The following is a 17,692-nucleotide window of genomic DNA, read 5'->3' on the forward strand; positions in this document are numbered from 1 at the left end:
CCAAAAAGAAGCTGAAAAAAGGCTTAAATCATCTAGTAGTTAAGTCAAAGTCAATCATACCAATTGTTATTTATTTCTTAACTACTCCCAGACTATCATTAGTCCTATCAATATTTAAATCATACATAGTATTTTATTCAATACTTTATATAATATTACTGCATAATATTTTATTAAAACCGTTAGCTATACATTTGTATTTGTATATTATAGCCAAAATTTTATGATAGATATAATAAAATGGCCAATATATAAATATATAGGACGAGGAATGAACAAGAAATTGTATTCCTGTCCTATTGGAAACAGTGATTGCATAACTTATTACTTCGTTTATTTATCAAAAATAATTAATTATTAAATAGTACTCCCTGAATTATGCAGGGAGTACTTTAGTACTGGAGTCTGCATTATATTTTACACTTCCTAATATTCAAAAAGTTGTGTTTTACTTTTTTAGTAAGTGTTACGACTTAATTTATTGTTAGTTATTAAAAATTTTGCCAGAAAAATTAAAATAAGTAGAATAGTACTTTCAACGAGAATCATTTTGACTCATAATTTTTAAGAAAAACTCCATTCTTAACAATATATGGTTGAATATAATCGTCAATAGGTCGTATACACTATGACAATTATTATTAATATAAATCTACAGTGTAAAAAAATAAGTATTTGATCTCTTGTTCATTTTGTAAGTTTGCCCCCTAATAAAGATTTTCGATGAGATTGAGGTTTGGAGATTGAGCAGGCTACTCCATGAACTTAATGTGCTTCTTATTTTTTAGTTACTTCTTTCTTGCCATGGTCGTAAGTTTTGGGGTATTGCCGTACTAGAAGATCCATTTTCAGTTCCCTGACCTGAGGTAAGGGGGTTGTTACCCAGGAATTGCACTAGGATGATCCAACCTCCCTTCGATGTGGTGAAGTTGCCATCTCCCTTTTGCAGAGAAACACCCTCAAAACATAAGGTTTCCACATACCCCCCCCCCCCTCCCCCATACTTGACGATGGTGATTTTTCTTCCTCCAAAAACTTTTGTTTTATTCATATAATCACTGTTAAAATAAACTTACCATTAAAATTATAAACTGTTCTTTTCTTTGACAGTGGGCAAACTTACAACATTGGCAGGTCATCAATTCTACTCCGTAGGTCGTATTTCAATTATTAAAATAATTTATAATTGCTTATTAAATACAATAATTAAGAGAGATGGATTAACGTCAAAGCCATAATGTTTATTTTTCAAAGACCATTGGATCATGCTTGAGCTGCGTCCAAATTATGATTATCTATCCATGACGATGTCAAGGAATGTGCTATTGTATTACTTATAATATTACACTAAATTAATTTTATAAAGACAGATTAATTAGATATGGATGTGATTCCATCATCAACTTCTGAATATTTCTATAATCAACAAATAAGCTCACCATTTCTTTAAATCAATTGGAAAAATATAACTTCATTTATATAACATTATGTTATGTGAATATTTATTAATAATTACATGATTAATGAAATTGTACGATTTTTATTAAATTTGTAGAAAAAACAAAAGGAAAAAAATTCGTTTCATAAGAAAAAAAAATTACAAATAAATTGTAAATATTGCGCTCACCAGATATTGTTTTCCATTTCAATAACTATTCTCCGAATGAAATTAGATCCTGTATTTGTATTCTTTGATTGTAAGAAATAGATTTTCTAATGTCATCCCTTAATTTTCGTACGCTGAAAACTGCCCTGGGGAAAATTGCCCGTGGAAGATTCCCATGGAGAAAATTACCATGTAGGAAAATTGCCCGTATTTTGATCAAACTTCATGATGAATAATAATACATTATAAATTCGCTTAATATTATTTATGACAAATATCTAAACATATTTGTTTGTTCCATCCCCCAAGAGAGTACCTTCAAGTGTGAGTAATATTATTGCAATACAATTTCATTGCATTTTTTTTTAAAATTCAATCCAATCTTCTAATAAATGGATTGAGAGGATTGGTAAGGGGAGGAGGGTGTCCTTGCACAAGTTACAACTTGTACAAAATGGCAACTTTTACACAACATATACACAATCAAAATTTGTCTAAATTTAAAAGTTTTATTAAAATAAAACATAGCTAATAATTTTTATTACCAAAATTAGGGCAATGGTCAGATTTCTGTCAGTGGTTATATTTTACAATTTATAAATTAAAAAATACAATAATAATTGTAAATATTAACCGGGCATTCTAAAGATAAAATTTCATTCAAAAATACTATTATGAGCCTTATTTTAATTATTTCATGCACAATTTAAAAAAAATACATATTTGAAAGCAAATAATTAACAGTAAGATTAACTTAATCTTATTTAAATAAAACAATCCAAACTGGTGTATTAGCATAGTTCTTTCAACTAATTCAAATGTTATTATTGTGAGCAAAATTCGAGTTCAGACACATCTTCGACTTCATCAAGATTGGAGACATCTTCGACTTCATCAAGTTGGAATACATCTTCGACTTCATCAAGTTTTTGAGACATTTTCGAATTTATCGAGTTCGTATACAGCTTTGAGTTCATCGAATTATGAGACTTCACATAGTTTGGACGGTTCTAGGACACATTGCCGAAAACCATTTTGTCAAACGGACACTTTGGCAAATTACCACTTCGCCGAAAAGACAGTTTGCCAGAAGACTACTTTGCCCAATAAAATAATCAATATATTTGATGATGATTTAGTCTCCAATACTATGTAATTATGATTCCCATTCATGTTACTCCAAAATTGAAAGATATTTTAATTATTTGTCACAAATTGTTATTATGTGTTCATTAATTATGAAGATGCTTCAAAAATTAATATTCATTATTGATAATTATATTACACAACACATCAGCATGTACTTATAATCTTTTACCGTAGTAGTTCTTAATGTAAATTAAATAATAAACAAACACGACAGTGATTCGATCATAGAGACTAAATATAATTATATCTCTATGGATTTGATCGAATGGAAGAAGTAATACCCGTATTATATCCGTTATCCATTATAATTCGAAATGATAGATTATTTTTAGCTGAAAAGAATCACGGATGGACGAACAAGCATAACAAGTAACATCAGATTAGGGAAGATTATTGATTTCAGATTTTTACTTTGTTATGATCCTGGATGTTTTGGAAGAAGAGGAAGTTAGCTTTGGTGAAGCAAATCACTGAGAGGATTTGGGGAGGCACTCAAAAGTCGGATTTGAGTGATTCTAACATCACTCATTGTCTTTTTTTCGGTTATAAGTATTAATGTTCATAACATTTTCGTCTCTACATTTTTCCGCTGGTAACTTTTCCTCAAGGAGATTTTGTCCCATAAAATTTTCGCACCTTTTTGTGATTTTCTATGATCGGTTTCGAATTTTACAATTATATCTCGATCAGATTAATTAACTTTATAGCTAGGGGAAAAAGAAAAAAAAGAATAATGAAGTCATCTGTAATCTTGTGCTGTTTATTTATATATTTAATATTATGAGGAGAAGGAGTAAGGGGTCACGAATCTGGGATGCTGAGTCTATTTTGAAAGGACTTATTGACTTTTGGCACGTTAATTAATCATATTCGAGGCCTTAGTTGAGGCTTGAAGAAATTGAAAAAACTCAATCGATAGAAAGAAATGAATATTTATTGATGAATCATTGCTCTCGTCCGAAGATGGGGGGTAGCTTCTTACTTCTCTTCCGTATCTACTTTTACTATCAAGGAAGTTAAATAGATAAAGGAGGTGCATCTGTTTTCTTAGATTCATCTCACTTGGCTTACTTGGAATGATAATAAAGACACAATTCCTTTTTATTTCAAAATTTATGAATAAGTACACGAATTATTATTTATTCATTCAACTCTGTTTGACATAAAAAAACTCTGGCTGGTATAAATTGCACTTCCAGATATTCTAGTATTCATTGATTGAAACAAACAATAAAAAACCAGCACGCGCCGTTTAGCTATCACTCTTCGTACGTTACTTGAAACCCTTGTAGGTGCGTATAAGCTTATGAAGAGTACTTCATTATCTTCTTGTTTTTTGCGGGAAGGACGAAAAGAACAGGATTAAACTTGTAATGTTTGCTAACGAAGATTATATAATCAATAATGCAATATTATACTAAATTAATAGATTTGCCGCGACAGAAGAAATGATAATTAATTATCATGTAGAGTCATATAATAAATTGTAATAAAATTATTTTGACTTGCAGAATCTATTACTTTTGTATTTGTTGATTTTTTATACTATTTGCAGGAATATATTTGCTTGCTTTATAGCAGAGGTGAGAAAAAGTTAAGGAAATCTATAGTTAGAGGAAGGCAAATCTTTTTACTCAGCAACAATGGAGATGAAAAGGAGAAGTTCATTTGTTAATTCTTATAATATTTTCCTTCTAAAAATCACTTCGTCCTAGTATTTTCCTTATTTTTTATGAGGTCTCAGAGGTATTATGACTTGGACTCATAAAGGACCCGAAACATTGGGAATTGGAGTCCGAAAAAGTATGTGGTATACCCGTCTTGAGATCTGTGTGCCATGGTATGGACGGTGTATTGCGTGCATGGAAAGAGGTCGATTCGTGGGTGAATGTATAAAACATAAAAAAGCAGCGAAGATGTCAAGCGACAAAATCTCCTCATGGAGAAATTACCAGTTGAAATAATGTAGGAGGTTAAAATGTTAGTAACAAAGTTACCTAGAACCGATAATTACTATTAATAAACATGGGACTGGAGTCCTACCTAATTCGTCTCTCTCCCGGTTGTCGTTATTTCATTAAAGTAATTTAATTCATTACATCTGGGCTTCGTTATTACTATAATAAGGTTTCTGAGGTTAGTTTCATAAGTTAATACAGTCCACTAGTTTCGTTCACATAGTATTTCAAGACAGATTCTTGAAGGAAATCTTGAGATCTACGTTAGAGGATTATTATTTTTTTTTTAACTCTCCCGACAGTTCCTATTAATAATAAAAATCTCTAGTTTAGTGATATCAAAGGAACGACTCTAATGTGTCGTCGTTCTCAACGATTTATCAGCTTTGTCGTTACCTAGAATTGTGTCCTGATTCTGACTATCGATATCACATGCACAAACTAGAAATTATAGTCTATTTCTACACGCATGATACAGACTCTTTTAAGTTTAACTCCACTTGATCTTTACTTTGGCCTTTGTCTATTTCCACACGCTTGATCCAAACTTAAGATTGATCTTACATCAATATAATCCAATAAGATTGTAATTCCTTCTTTTTTATTATTTTAAGAAAAATATGGGTAAGGAGGCCTGACCCCTTTCTCGCGAGAAGAACTCTCTTCGCCTCACATCCGGAGGATTCATATCTAAAGTCTATCCATATTTGTCTGAGAAGGATTGTGAAGCCCTAATGGAAGACAAGTTGCCTCAAGCAACCATTCGTTACTAAGAGTAAGAGAACGCCTCTTCTGATTGCAGAGTGGCTTCAATGAGGTTAAATGCTCTTTTCAAGAAGATTGATGAACATCTCACCTACATTGATTCCAATTCTTCGCCAAACTCGGCTGAGTCATATTCGAAGCTAACAATAAAGATACTGGAACAACGTCAGTGAAGACCCATCTGCGTTGGTCTTCATCGATGTATCTGACAGGTTGAAGAAATTAGGTGTTCGTGGAATTGACATGGTGGAACAACACCATTTAGATGTGAGCTATCTCACTCTAGGACAAATTCCTCAAACACTATTAAGTTTGAGAGAGAAAGAGGAAGCCTGCTCTGCAGGGTTATTGGACTAATCCTTTGATCATAAATGTCCTACAATGAAAAAACATTCCAAGAATGAGTCAAATCGCAACAAGCAATTAATATTCAATTAAAATCATTTATTGCTTTCCAGGAGAAAGAAAAAATCATCCCGGGGACCTTCTAAAGTAAATAGTAATTAAATAAATTTGAATAACAATACAAATTCTCGTAGACGTTATTTTAATGAATTTTTATCTACTTGTTTTATTAAACAATTAAAATGCCACCTTAATAATAATATGTTGGGTATTTGTTTCCAAATTGAAATGGTAATTATAATAATTATGTACATGGGAAAAAAATCTTGTGTAATGAATTTAAATACCCTTGTTGTTGATTTATCAAATGCCTTTTTTATAAGTGATTCTATTTGTAGAAAAGGTTTGAATTGTTTATTCTTGTTTCAATTATATAGGAAAGTTCCATGATTTGCATAATAAAATGGATATTGATGTAATCAGCTACCCTAATGTCCTGGATATCAATAAAAATAACTTCCCTTTGGTGAAAACTTCTGGAGAGGAAGTTAGTTTATTCTGTGAAAAGTTCCGTTAATGTTACCAAATATCAATCATTTAGTGCTATTTTATGTTGTTGGGTAATCAATTTTGTAAATGGAAAATCAATCAAAGTTAGAGTTTTGGTTGATTCAGGAGCAAACTTATCCATGATTGGAACTGCAACTGAAAAAATTCTCAGACTTAAAGGAGATAATATTAGTATTGCTGTTGGAGGTGATATAGAGAAAAGCAAGTTGTTTTTGAATAAGTAAATCTTAAACATTCTACTTGCACTATACCAATTGTTTTAATTACTTGTGAACTAATTGGAAATCCTTTAGAACCAATTCAATTTAATCCTAAGATATAGGATTTTTGACAAGATTTTTTTTTTCTAGATTGATTAAAAAACATTTTCATGCGAACAGTTGGGCTAAAATTGAATTTGATTTTAACCCCCCCCCCCTTTAATTATAGTACTCAGATGTATTTTTTTTTCCACTTGAACCGTTTAACTCCATCTTGTTTTGCAAACAATTTTGAAGACCTATTATTAACTACTTCTATTAAGTCGTCAATGTAATCTATAATTTGTTGATTGTTAAAAGATTTTGAAATCATTCTAAATCTGCGATCGGAAGAAAATTTGGAATAACTCTATTCCAGAAAATGAACGTAGATTTTATCAACTTTCCCCAGTATTACAATGTATGCTAAAAAAACCCATAATAATGAAACTGTCGTTGTTATCTCGGAAAAGTATTAAAAATAGATGATAAATGAACTAACAGTTGTCGCATTGAATTTCAGGTCGAAGAAAATCCTTATAACGCATTTTTTCATGTTATAAAAGGGATGCGATAGAATTAGAGTCTTTCTTCCAAGTTTCCTGTAATAAGTATTAAGAAAGTAAGAATATATTATTTAAAAAAATATATATATAATTTATAACTTTATTTGTTCCGCTTCATTAAACATTTATTTGTGAGCTGTCCCTATTCCTTCATATTCAACAGAATATGAGTTTATTTTATTTAAAGATAAGAAAATGTTTCTCTTTGAACAGATGAATATGAAATGAACTTAGCCTCTGAAAAATCAATTGTTAACCAGTGAACTTCATCCCTATTAGTATAACTGAGTCTAGTATTGTAGTCTTTTCTTTGTATTTGAACACATTCCGAATATTTTTAATGGAATTATCAATGTTTAATGTAACAACGTCTACAGATTTTTTTAGAATGGACTCCCTAAACAAGGAAGCTAAAGTTTCCGAATGATCGTAATATAAATGGGAAACAACACTCCGTCTTTCCATAATACCTATTTGTGACATTCTTTCTTCCACTACTTTATAAATCTATTTTAACAACAATATCTTTCACAAAATCCTGGCATGATTGAACATATTTCTGGTATAGTATGTATTTACTCCAGTGACTTAGAAAACCAACAACCTTGAAGTCCAAATGAGAATGTAACCTTCCAGGAATAAAAATACTTTTGACTATTCATATCAAGAAATAAAAAGTTATTTGGCAGACATGTTTGAGATGCTTCCCTCTGATAAAAAAACTTCATCCGGTTGTCTTTCTAATCAATTGAAGAAAAATTGTCAAAGAACATACATTTCGAGATAATCTTTGGAAATTGTCTCCATTTTCATAGATTGAGCACTGTGAAATGTAACTTCTGGTGGAGAAAAGCTTTTGGAGCTTAGACCTCTTTCTTCAAAGAATATTTGAGCCTCTAATTTACAATTGCATCCCATTTTTCAAAAAATATGAACCATCTCTTGCTCTTCCTTGTCCGCATAACAAAGTATCGCGTGATAATGCAATGGCCAAATATCGAAATAGGAGGCGAAAAATATGTTATCCGACATCATTTGTAACGTTTTTAAAAATAATAATATTGGCATCTAATAGTGTAATAGTTGTTAGAGCCTACATAACAGTCGGTATGCCTCTCCTGCATAAAAACCATCTGAGAGGGATAAAAACTTCAGCGTACTCAATAATTAAATACTTCTAAATGAACATTCTGGGTAGCCATATCGGCTAATAAACATATCTATGCTTTTCTAGGAACCTTTGATTTTCTTATGGAATAAACTAATTTAGTATCCCCGTAGTCTACGGAAGTTTGACCAAATGGTCTACCAAATTAAAATCTGGCTTTTTGTAAATTACCCATGCTCGAAGTCTTAACGAAGATATTTTACATAAAATAAATTTTCTTAAACCCGAAGATGTCAATCTTTTACATTCGATGATCCAATAATGTTGACGTATGAACACATTTAGTATACTGGGACCCGCATGTTATTGAAACAAAACAAATATGCCTTCTCCAATTTCATATATACTTAGAACTCCAAGTTTACATTTTTCATTTGATGTTAGATAGGACTGGAATCAAATCACCCAGGACACTGCTCTATAAAGCTTCGTCCAAATGGAAAAATAATATATAAGTCGGTCTAGTCCTCTATAATCATCTTCAATAATAGTATGATGCAATACATTTTTTTCTTCCAATTTCACTGTTTTCATGAATTTGCCTTCTGTTGAATTACTTTTAGGCCAATGTTTTTTTTTAGTAAATACAACCAACTGGGCAAATTGTTCCGTAAATTAGTTGTCATATCTGCTGGATTCCAACATAATGTCGGAATTCTTTCCTGAATCATTTGCACTCTGTTAGCCACATACGTCTTCCATCTGGCAGGTTCTGATTGTAACCAGTGCCAGCAATAGTAAAGTTAGTCCAAGCATGAACTTTATCAACCTTATATAGAATTAATAGTAAAAAGTGATCAATAATTTTTGCAGACAAAAACTGCTGCTTCGAGTTCAAGCTTAGAAAAAGTAATTTCCTTGAGAGGTCTTAGTCTTATATGGCAAAAAATAAAATACCCATGAACTTCTCCGTTCACCCCACATACTCTAAGATATGCAATAGCACCATACCCTTTATTTGACACATCACAAAAGTTTAGTGTTTTTTTCTATGTGTTTACGCACACGTCTGGGCATACTAAAATTTGTATGTTTTTTCAAGTCGTGTTTCCAAACATTCCATTTATTTTTAAATCACAATCATAATTTCCTTTCTATAGATCTTGAAGTATGACATTTGTCAAAAAGAATACTGGCCTATAAAATCCCTTTGGGTCAAAATAATTTGCCGATTCTCTTAAAATGATGCGATTGGTAAGTTTTTTATTTGAATAGATTCTTTTGGATCCCAAACATATCTTAAATTTGTAGAAATATTCATCGACAACCAACGGTCTTCTATAGCTTTTAACTTTTCATTTAAAAAACTCAAAAGATCTTCCAAATTACTCTTCCATTTCCAAGTAAAAACTGACCCCTTTGATTTAATTCCATGAGCTCAGTAACTAACTTTTGGGCTTCTGTAATATTATTGGCCCATCAAATCACTCTTATTTTTGTATTCCATTATTTTCTTTAATTTTTTGTTCTTTTTTTCTTCCAAGCGCTTCGATTTCCGCTAAGACTGAATTTCTTTTCTTGGTCTCCTTCTTCGTTGCTAATTTCATAATAAATCTTCATGAGATATCCATTTTTCAAGAGTTTGAAGAGATGAGTATATCCCCATATCATGTCTTTCTCTATAATAATTTATACTAATATTCACTTTTTTCTTAATTTTTTCAGACTTGAGAAGAGAGCCATTAAGTTCCCAAAATGATTTTTTTCTCGAGCAGCCTGATGCAAATTTGGCTAAGATATGAAGAGAGTACTTTGAAATCCATCATATTTTTAGCAAATGATTGCAGAAACTAGCATACAATCAGGTCGGCCTCTTATTGGATTTATTGAAGACGACCGTGTGAAGAAAGTCAAGCCTGGTTTTTGAGGTTGTAGTTTCAAGGCGAGATCGTCCAGAAAATTACTTGATATAACCTTTTCTAGATCTTGTACATTTTTTATATTTCTAGAACCGCCGTAATTGAACGCATCCCTTTTTGGATTTCTTGTGATGGTAAGATCCCCCAACAGTTTTAGCTCGAGCTCTTTTGTCATCCACCTGTTTATTATTTCCATAAAGAAGGATCCAGAGTCCCCATTTGGGGAATAGATGGCAAAAACTCTTGTTTGAGCTCCTATGAAATCTGTGTCGATAATTATATAATCAACCCCTTGGGTCTGTGTATACTAGAATTGGATTTAGCCATTCCTTGGCTAACGGCACGACTCCTCTGGAAGGATGAGTGGTTTTATATTGAGATTTGGACATAAATGATTTGTGAATTTTTGGGAATACATTAGGCAGGACATTGTCGTCCAAGCGAGTATGAACATGAGCTAATACGCCAGGGAGATGTAATGTATCCAAGTATTCGAATATCTTCTTAGTACGGGACTGGTTGGCTATGGAGTTAACGTTGGTGCTCTTGCAATTCCGTTTTCTCGTCGGTCCTTCCTTTCTTAGGTCCACACCAGCCCCTAAATAATAATATAAGGAGACATAGTAATTAAGAACTATATATATATCAGATAAACTCACTTCAAGCGGACAATTAAAGGGTAGGAAACGCTCCTTGACTTCCCACAACTTCTTGGTGAGAAGTCGTGCGATTAAGCAACGACGTGACACAGATCGGGACTACCTGAAATTGGGGCTACACATCGGTTATTATTGTTCTATCGAAATTGAGCATCAGCAGAGTCGGAGAGCCTTTTCTGGAAGAGTCCTGGAGAATAACCCAAGCTATTTTATAAAAAGACGTCTGGAGCAGTTAGTTAAATCTTATTCTAAATAATGGGGGATGAATTCTTCAAAATCCCTTCACAAACTCGAAAAAAAAGTGGTTTTGCTATAAATGATTATTTACAAAATATTAAGACCTCGAACCCACTCGAGAAATATTGTACATTCTGTAAAATCGAAATAGTTCCTCCGGCCATCTATTCTATAGTTGCCCTAAGGTAGTCCCCTTCCGTAAGGCAGCAGAAGAGTTAGTGTTCAGCACTTTTGGAATAATGTTTTCGAAGAGCGACTGCCTCATAGTGATGAAACCGCCATTGCAAGAAAGTATGAAGTTGGAGAGCATCATATCAGACTTCCTACTATTAATTTATGAACATATTGAGAAAAGCTGTTGTCCAGCACCCCTCTTAGTAAACACATTAGAAAATTATATTAACATGATGATGACTAGGGTTGTTAAAATCGTTGAAAAATAACGAATTTGATTAGTTGAAAGAGATTATATAAAAAAAGGAATCAAACACGTTGGTATGCTTGCATCTTCTAAACAACATTTCCTCAGTATTGTACTGATCATCAGCAAAGCAACTTCCCCTTACTGCTCTCTCACGTGCATCATCATCATGCCGAAGAAAATGTTCCTGTTTTAATGGGTTTCTAACAACGGAGGTACTGATGTGTGGAATTATGATTTGGAAAGTAAAAGTATATCTTACCTTTTTTGCGGGTTCTCGTACCCATCTCGTTCTGTATGGCAAGTATCCACCCCTCCAAAACCTCCCATCACATCAACAACTTAAAAGTCTTCAAGAAACACAAGACTCAAGGAAACGAAGGAGAAATAGACTGGTCATCATTTAATTTGGACGTAGCAGAGTTATTTGTGTCGTACAAAATCCCTTTAAATGTTCTGCATCATCCAAATTTCTCCTTAATTTATCATTTAATTGTCAACGCGTAAGTATTAACAATATTTTTTATATAATTTGTTACTTTATTACCTCATTTCTATTCTTTAGATTTCGTGCCAATTATCTATTCATCCTTTAGTGTCATTGGTAACTAAGAAGTTATGAATACACTTCCTGTAATGATGGGGTTGATACTTTCTAACTTACAAAATATTTTGTCTTGCATAAATTTACAGAATATAATATACATTCATAAAGTTATTTAAAGGGAATATATAATAATAATATACAACAATCCCTCTTCCTTCATGTGTAAATAAATAAATAATTTAAGTTAAAGATATAGTATAAACGATACTCTTTTAATTGGGTTGGAATCAATATTTACTTTGAACTCTTGATCTAGAGAAAGATACAATTGCACCACTATTATATTTTTGATGTAATTTCCATGGAAATCCAATGCATCAATGGGTAATTTATTCAGTTCAAATTTTTGAATAGAGTTGATGATCGAAATAGAGTTTTCCTTTAGAGAACTGCATACTCTTGCATAGTGGTCTCTCTTACCACAAAGTAACTTCCTCGTGAAGTATAACTATTTCGACCAAATTTAAGACTATTTCTCCCTTAGACTTAGATTGTTGTGACAGATTTTTCTTTATCTGAATGGTTTTATGTCCCTATGTAAGGAATGAACATCTACAGCGTCGTGCAAAAATTATTAAAGTTTGCTTTTCATTTAGACACATGCTATTTACGATTTGTTATATCCACCTTGTATATTGATATTCGTAACCAAAGTTTTTTATTTTGAAAATTAATATTTAATACTATTTGGATCATAAAATAAATTTTGACTAACATTAAGACATTATGTTGATTATATTATTTTGATTAAATAGAAAAAAGTAAAGCTATATTTTGGTGAAGGAAAGCTTCTATATGTAGTACATTTTCAGATATGTTGTAATGTTGAAAAAATCATAATTGAGATATCTTATAAGTATGTTCGAAATTACCCATCGGCCATCAAGTATAATATATGAATAAAGGTTTGTTTATATCCGAAAGAAAACAGAAGAACCAGATAGTTGAAGCTGTATTTTCGAGCACACTCGCGCAAAGCACGATTCCCACAACTCTAATGATGACCCTTCTTTGATGCATATCGCTTGTTAAATAGTCTGATTTATTTTATAATATTTCTCTTACACACACGTGCTAGGAATCTCGTGCACTACCTTTGTTTCTTACTTATGTTTTTTTTATTATTATCTCACACAGGAGTCTTTGAAGTTATTAAGGTAATGATGAATTAAATTACTGTTGTATTTCCACTTTTAATATAATTATAATTGTTCTATTCTTACTTTATAATTATTAATTTATTATAACTGTTTTATATCAAGTTAAAGATGTACCTAAATAAATGGTAGTTATAAAAAAAAATTAGTTAAGTCAACCGGTAGATTAGAAAATGCAGAGTTTACAACTATGTCAGCTCACTCCATCATTAAGACTTACAATTTATTTATGGGATAGTCGATTTGATGAACTCTATAGAGATCTATACAGAATCCATTTTTGAACAAAGAAAGCATATCTAAAAATAGTTTTTCATTTGCTGGACGTGACTATTATAAACTGCTGGCTCCTATACAGAAGAGATTGTGCTAAGCTTAGTTTTCCTTTCAATCAACAAGATGATCTTCCTACATATCAAAACAAAGTTGTTATAGGACTTTTTTCCCAAGGAAAGGCCCTAAATAAAAAAGGAACCTATCGGCCATCAAATAGCAATCTGGAAATTCAATTTCCAAATCGAAGGAAATGTCTTTGTAATAGAGTCAAAGCTATTCCTCAAACTAAAGTTATTTAAGACCAAGTATATCATTTTTCTAAATCTTTTTCTACACAAAAGCGTTGTAAAATTCCAAAATGCTCTATGAAAACGAATACAGTCAATACACAATCATATTATGCTTAGTAGCGGAAAGGCTTTGTTCAATTATATAGTGGATAGTTTAATTGTAGCTCTAAATTCTTTTAAATTAACCAAATTTATATTTAGCAGCCAATATATATATATAGAATGAATAGAACGTTTAATAGTGCTCCTTTTACAGAATTTTTTTAATAGGCATGGATTTTATGAAATTACAATAAAAGTTTTTTATAATCGAATTTTACTTTTAAAAGGACAACAATGCAAATCCTTGATTGGAAGATCAAAATATATTTTCAAATAAATATTTTTTTAAAGGGGTTATACTAGGTAAAAAAATATAACTTTCAAATTTTTTTTCAAAGCAGATCTTAATTACGTCCATATAGGGTTATTCTTTTTTGTTATTGATTTTTTCGAATTACTAATGCTTTTTTTTAAATTAATAAACTTAGTAGTGATAGTGATGCATATCCCTATGTAAAGAAAATATATTGAAAAATACTCATAAAGGCCAGAAATGGAGTCGTTCAAAGTTACAATAATACAATATATATTAGAATTGTATTCATTCTCATTTTTATGCTTGTCAATATCTACAAGGATCCATATAGAATGAAAATAAGATTTAAATCCCCCCTTATTCATTACCAATCTTAATACATTTCATGTTTTATTTAATAAAAATAACTTATTTAAAAAATATGAATATTCAAGAATTTGAGTTCGTTTTCGTATTTATTGAGTGATCCTTAGGTGTGTTTTAGAAAATATACAACATTATTTTAATAATGTTTACTACTTCAATGTAAAGATAAAGACCTCATATCTCGTAATAAATTATGATAACTTATATCTCAATATAATACGGAGCTTCGCAAAAATTCAAATAAAGTAATTACTAATTATATTTTGAATATTTAATCCCCCTTATCATCGTAAATGATTTTCTTCATTGTTTCGATCGTGCTATATCTATTCCAAGAAAGAAGTCACCTCTGCCCTCTTTGAAAGCATGTTAGTTTTTCTCAGATGAATTTTCATCCCTTTGTCCCTCGTGAAATACGGAGTTCCGAATAAGAGTCGCTTTTGAAATGAATGATCAAGTTAGAAGTATTTTCCTTCAATTCCCGAAATCATCCTATGTTCCCAACTTATGGAGAACGTAGAAGACCACTTCTTCCGATCCTAATGAATTAAGAATGATGTTCGGCCTTAACAATTGTCAAATTAAAATTACATATACATTTCAAATAGATATATATTATTTTTACAGTTATAACTTCATATTCTTGTAGTACTTAATTAATATATCCTTATTTTATATCTTTTATGCAGAGCATTTCATCTGAATCTGAAAGTAAATTGATCCAATCATAGTTTTAGCTCTTGAATTTATTGATTGTTGTATATGAATGGATAGATACCCACTCAAGAAAGGAGTAGACTCTATTCTCGTATGTGGCTTAGCATAGTTTGATTATCTTCTTTGGGAAAAAATTCATCCTGTTATTCTCCCTTAGATATTGGAATTAAAACGTCTTTTGTATCTGGGATATCTTCTTTGGTCCTAATTCTTAGATAAAATAGAAGTCTTCCTGCTTTAATTAATGAAAGTCAATCTAAGAAGATGAAAAACACTTTAAAATTTATTTCTCCATTAATTTAAATGTTTTGATGTTATTGATAATTTAATTAAAATTTTATTATCATAGCTTATTTATAATATTAATGTTATGTTAATACTTAATATTTTACTTTATTATATTAACATATGCCACATCCAGAATCCTATTTTCTTTTGTAGTATTGTATTAATCAATACTAACAGAATTTATTCTCTTATTAACACGAGCATTATAAACTTAGAGACGCCGATGAATGGAACGATATGAACATAAATAGACACATGAAATATATGCATAATATATGATATTCTGAAGCTATATAGTTAGAACAAACACCAAATCTCCCTTTCTAAATATAACATCAATAAATGAATTCAACACTTAACAAAATCATTGTAAATCGCTGGGCGCTAAGACAACCATTTCGACTTAGTTATAGTTTCTGTTATAACGCTCCTCCTATATCTTGAGTGTCCTGATTTATTTCCATAGAAGTAGAATTTTCTGTGAGAGGGTGAGGCATCTTATTTATATTGGCTTAATTTCTTCTATACGAGTCAGTATCCGTTTCAATGATATTGGAACGTGGTGTTGAATTTCCTGTAAAAATTCCAGACTGCCTTCTATCTGGTATTACAACTTCATCTCGTTTCTGAAGAGTATCAAAGTGTTTGCTGCGTGTCTTCGATCAAAATGAATCTTTTGTGCCGTCTTTTTATTTTCCTCCAACTGATGAACAGCCTGGCAAGGTATTACCATCGGAGATAACTGGCATGCAGCCACCGGAACTTTTGTGTTCAATCTTCTTACCATCAATACTCAGCTAGAGAATATCCTATAAAGACAGAGGAGTAGCTCTATAATTAAACAGAACTAAATAAAGGGTCCTTGCTGCCTGATAAAAGTATTTTAACGATTTGGACTGCTCGCTCTGCTTCTCCATTTCCTGATTAATGTCCATGACTGCTTGTAAGATGACGGAAACCATATTCAGTGACAAATATTTTGAACTCTCTTGATGTATAATAACTGGCGTTATCACACCTAACTTGATCTGGGATTCCAAATCAAGAAAATCCCCTTTTCAACCTGTCAATGAATTCCTTTGATGTTGTCGTTTGAAGACTAGCCACCTCAATACATTTTGCATAATAATTCACAAGAACAATATACTGTTTCCCCTTTACTTCATAGACATCAGTAGCGATATATTGCCATGGCCTTTGAGGAAGTTTTGTTGGCATTAACGGCTCCGGATGATTTTTCCTGTTAGCTTGACATGTTTGGCAATTTGCAATAAGCTCTTCAATATTTTTCATTATTCCTGGTCACCATACCGTATTCCAGGCCAAAGCTTTATATTTAACAACACCTTGATGTCCTTTATGTATTCAATCTAACACACCCAATTTCATTGCACAGGGAATCACCACCCTTGTTCCCATAATCAACAACCCTCCGACAACTGTCATTTCTGCACAGTAAGTGATCCATAAATCATAATTTGTCAATAAACTTCATCTTCATGCTGATTTCATCCAGCTTGCTATTGGTGATAGGTATTTCCCCTAGTATATGATTGGCATATAATTCCAATTCTTCGTAAAAAGAATTTATATCTATTGGAAATCGAGAAAGTGTATCAGCCCTATACAAGTTTTTACGAGGATCATGTTTTGGCATAAAAGAACATCGCATTAGCTTCATCCTCATTCTTTGAATCCTTAATCCACACTTTATGATTCGTTTCTAGTAAAATGTCTTACCCAGAATGTAATCTGAAAATCTGTCATACACAAAAATTGACACTAGAGCTTCTTTCTCGATTTGAGCATATCTTCGCTCGGCTTTTATGGAAGAGTACGCCACTGGCGCCCATCCATCATCGTGCTTTTGCATGATAACACCCACCAATCCATAAGAAGAAGCGTCTGTTGGTACTTTTGTTCCTAACGACGTGACGTATATATTCAAACCCAGTTTACTAGTAAGACTCTTCTTTATATCGTCCAGCGTCTTCTCCTGCTCAGGACCCCAATACCATCAATTATTAGATTTTAGAAGTTCACTTATGGGTTGAGTCCTTGTCGCTAAGTCTAGCAAGAATTTCATGTGGT

The 17,692-nt window shown here is 31.7% G+C and overlaps 3 long non-coding RNA genes across 3 annotated transcripts; 2 read left to right on the forward strand and 1 right to left on the reverse strand.

Moving 5' to 3' along the window:
* Positions 1 to 2,173: 2,173 nt before the first annotated feature.
* Positions 2,174 to 3,893, reverse strand: LOC121126998 (uncharacterized). The gene is made up of 2 exons (XR_005867411.2): positions 3,738 to 3,893; positions 2,174 to 3,462 (listed from the first exon to the last, which is right to left on the reverse strand). It is a non-coding gene; the product is annotated as an uncharacterized lncRNA (long non-coding RNA).
* Positions 3,894 to 4,226: 333 nt separating this feature from the next.
* LOC121127000 (uncharacterized) lies at positions 4,227 to 6,719 on the forward strand. Its single transcript, XR_005867414.2, has 3 exons — positions 4,227 to 4,241; positions 4,311 to 4,891; positions 5,328 to 6,719. It is a non-coding gene; the product is annotated as an uncharacterized lncRNA (long non-coding RNA).
* A 2,818-nt stretch (positions 6,720 to 9,537) lies between these two features.
* LOC121126999 (uncharacterized) lies at positions 9,538 to 12,338 on the forward strand. Its single transcript, XR_011782536.1, has 3 exons — positions 9,538 to 10,234; positions 10,316 to 12,045; positions 12,108 to 12,338. It is a non-coding gene; the product is annotated as an uncharacterized lncRNA (long non-coding RNA).
* The last annotated feature ends 5,354 nt before the right edge of the window (positions 12,339 to 17,692 follow it).

Source organism: Lepeophtheirus salmonis, chromosome 12, assembly GCF_016086655.4.
Source record: "Lepeophtheirus salmonis chromosome 12, UVic_Lsal_1.4, whole genome shotgun sequence".
In the NCBI taxonomy this organism is placed as follows: domain Eukaryota; kingdom Metazoa; phylum Arthropoda; class Copepoda; order Siphonostomatoida; family Caligidae; genus Lepeophtheirus; species Lepeophtheirus salmonis.